Source organism: Penaeus monodon, chromosome 41, assembly GCF_015228065.2.
Source record: "Penaeus monodon isolate SGIC_2016 chromosome 41, NSTDA_Pmon_1, whole genome shotgun sequence".
NCBI lineage: Eukaryota > Metazoa > Arthropoda > Malacostraca > Decapoda > Penaeidae > Penaeus > Penaeus monodon.
The window spans coordinates 3,989,961-3,993,982 of NC_051426.1; positions in this window are offsets into that span (position 1 = coordinate 3,989,961).

Below are 4,022 nucleotides of genomic sequence, written 5' to 3' on the forward strand. Positions count from 1 at the left end.
CGTAGCGGCAGGACGCTCTCACTGCTGTTAACTACCGCCCCATCACGCTTGTGTCGTTGATGGTTGAGGGAAGGATGCTTGTCCTGTTTTTGTACTTCTTGTATTTTCGCATGCGCTGTTTTTATATTTTTTCTCCATGTATCATTTGTTTTTATATACCCATGAATTTTAATAAAATTTTAAAATATATGATGATAAACCAGAGGAAAATGGGTAAATCAATCAATCCCAGTATGAGGCTTGCACCTGTTCTAAAGGGCAGTATTGACACTTATCATCCTGAGCCAAAACAGTAAAGGTCAACATGCATGTGACAGTTGGTTGAGACTAAAATTTTAGTTTCAGCCACATGTGAACCTCATCTGCAGTGAGTTAATAAAAGAAAATGTCTTCTCCTAGGAATGAGTGTGAAAGAGGCCATAGTAACAGAGTACACGAGGGCACGGTGCACCGCCTGCAGTCGGGGGGACCAGCCGGGCATGGGGCCCTCGATGTCACCTACAAACTGTATGCTCACGCACGTTTTGCCCCCATCCCCCTTTCGGGGATTTTTAAGGTGGGGGAGCTAACTTTCATGATTTTTTTTTTTTTTTTGAAAAGAGAGGTACAAGCAAACTGCTGAAATGTCTTTAACAGGGAGGATGCAGCGAAGGTTAAGATAACAATGAATAAACTTTATAATGCCAAGGAAATGTAATTGACACATATTTTTAAATCATTTGCACTTTTTAATTTCTCCAGGAATATTTTTTTTATTTCTGTGGGGGTATATGGCATACCCCATTGATTGTGTCAAAATGTCAAATAACCAGTCAACCAGTCATTATCTCATATAATGTGTAACAACCAGTTGTTGATCTTTGTGTATCAGTTTTCCTGTTCCCTTCTCAGATCACGAACCCTACAGACCAAGATGCAATTGTGGACGTGGAGCAGATGGGCCTTGGGGATGGCCCTCGGCAGCCACAGAGTCCATCAAGTGAGTGCTTTGGGGTTGTGTTCTTCCCTTTAAACCTTTTCCTGTTTCCTGTCTTTTTTTCTATTCTCTCTTAAATTCATCTGCCTTTTGACTAGATTAATTTTTAAAAAGAACTTGGAGAGAGAGAGAGAGAGAGGGGGAGAGGTGAGAGAAGAGAGAGAGAGAGAGAGAGAGGGAAAAGAGAGGAGAGGAGAGAGCGAGAGAGAGAGCGGGGGGAAGGAGGAGGGGGGGCAAACCATGACTTCCCCGTTCCCAGCCACCTCCTGCCCTTCTTTCAGGCTCCAGCATGGGGAGGGGGAGCATGAATATTGGTCATCTCAGGCAGCGTGGACGTGCCAGACTAAAAAGAGCGTGGTTGCCTGGGGGCCTCTAACCTCAAAGGGCGTCCGGGCCTACAGGTCAGTTAATTGTTCGCAATTGAGTTTGTGAATGATCGTGCTGAAGGTTGTTGTAACGCATTCCTCTTGTAATTTTGGCAGTTGTCTGGTGACGTGTGGAATGCTGCCTGCTGCAGGTAACAGTTTTAAGCACCAAATAAATGTCGGGCTTGTAATACAAAAATTTTCCGTATGATAGTGAGTTTAGAACGATTAGGTTATGTAAATGCACAAGAATTGCACAAACTACCATTTTCCTGGCTTGTATGTGTAACAGGCCATGATTTATTGAGGCTGAAATGTAGCATGGAGTCTATACTTGTGTGTCTGACAGTGAACACATTTGCTTGGCATGAAGCATCTTGGTCATGGGGGGGAACACCAAGCTTGTCCATGATATATATGTTATGGCATCAGAGACAATGAGTTAAGCTAACACCATTTTTTTCTTTTTTAATTATTATTATTATTATCATAATTATCATCATCATTAGTTTTTCTATTATTATTATCGTTCTTATTTTTTCTTATTATTATAATGATAAATGTTATTATAATAATGATAATAATAATAATAATAATAATAATAAAAATTTATATTATATTATTATTATTTGATATGATCATGTTTAAACAACTTTGTCATTTTTCCAAAAAAGTTTTTCTTTAATATTTTTTACTTTTATCTACTTTTTCATGTGCAGATTAACTCAGTGCTGCCGGAAAAATGCTGTGCTCTTTTTATCCTTATCGATTTCACCTTTCCTCAATTTGGGCAGGAATTTTTTTTCTTACTAATGCTATGAATATTGATGGTGTTATTTTTTTATAGACGTTATAATTACTATAAGGTTATTGACCTTAGTAGTATCAGTATAAAATACCTAAAATATTTTTGTGAATCAAGGAAAAGGGTTTTAAACGGGCAAAACAGGCAGTATGTAATTGGCTCATTGATGACTTTGTACAAGTGTAACCATCTATGTGGAAAAAAAATTAATGAAGTAAAACTCACAGGGGGCTTAGCATGTACATGGCATGCCATTGGATTTGGGTTAACTTTAATGAATCTTTTCATGATGTAAATGAGTTTGGTAACACCTGTTTGATTGAGCAGCATTCATTTGCACATGATTGGGCCCCGTCAGATTACATGGGGCAGTAGGATATGAACTGTCAGGTGTGGGTGTGTGTGTGTGCACACACACACACGCACACGCACACTCCCACTCACACCCCACACTCACACTCACACTAACACACACACACACACCACACACACACACACACACACACACACCACACACCCCACACAAACACCACACACACACAACACACACACACACACAATACATACACTATGGAATGTACATAAGCACAGTTTTGTGTAACCATTATACAATAGACCACGTGGCGGCTGTCATGTGGCTCTAAAGCGAGTTAAGAACCAGCGGAGGGCGTTGATAATGATTTATCTGACCTGTCTGACCTCTCAGTTTGTGCTCAGCATCACGAGCGCAAAACCACCACACCCCAACCCCCAGCCTGCAGGTGGCTGGCCGGACACGCGACCTGTGCCAGTGCTTACCCAAGACACCGTCTTGTGTTTCCCTACGTGCTGTACTCTTCATTAATAAAGAAGCAAGCTGTTATAACCACTATCACTGCCAAACCAGCCACAACCTTTGTTGAGGCATTTTATAGCCTTTTGCATCCCACACACAACACACACACACACACACACACACACACACACACACACCCACACACCCCACACAACACACACACACAACATATATGTAAAATATATATTATATATATAAAATAATATATATATATATATAATATATATATTTATATACATATACTACATATAATATATATATATATATATATATATATAAAGATATAGATATAGATATAGATATATATATAGAATCGATAAAAAATAATATATATATATATATATATAAAAATATATATAATTTTATAATATATAATATATATATTATATATATATATATAATATATAAAAATATATATATATATATATATATATAATATTATAGAGAGAGAGAGAGAGAGAGTAAAGGAGAGTGAGAGAGAAGGAGAAAAAGAGAGGGAAGGAGAGAGAGAGAGAGAGAAAGGGAGAGAGAGAGAGAGAGAGAGAGAGAGATAGATAGATAGATAGATAGATAGATAGATAAATAGATAGATTGTTTTGTGTGTGTGTGTGGTGTGTGGTGTGTGTGTAGTAGTATGTATACATATCTTAACCCAGGTATGCTTTCCGGGTAGGTGCTTGGAACATCCGGTCCTTGCGACAGGATGAGTGGTTAACTCTGCTATCGCAGGAATTGAGGAAAACGGGAGTTGAGATGGCTGCCCTCTCGGAGGTGAGAAGACCTGGTAGCGGCACGATCAGTGTGGGTGGGTTTACACCTATACTAGGTGCGCCGGCCAGCGATGGTCACCACCCCAGGGTTGTAGCCATTTGCCATCCCAACCTACTTCAGCCCTTGGTAGTTGAGGTGACCACCCGGTGATGAGTGTATTATGGCATTGAGATAAGCATGCTATTGGCTTCATGTCTCTTGTGACTTGGTACGCCCCTACCGATGTATATAAAATTGATGTGGGGAAAAGGCGTTCTCGCCAAACTTCGC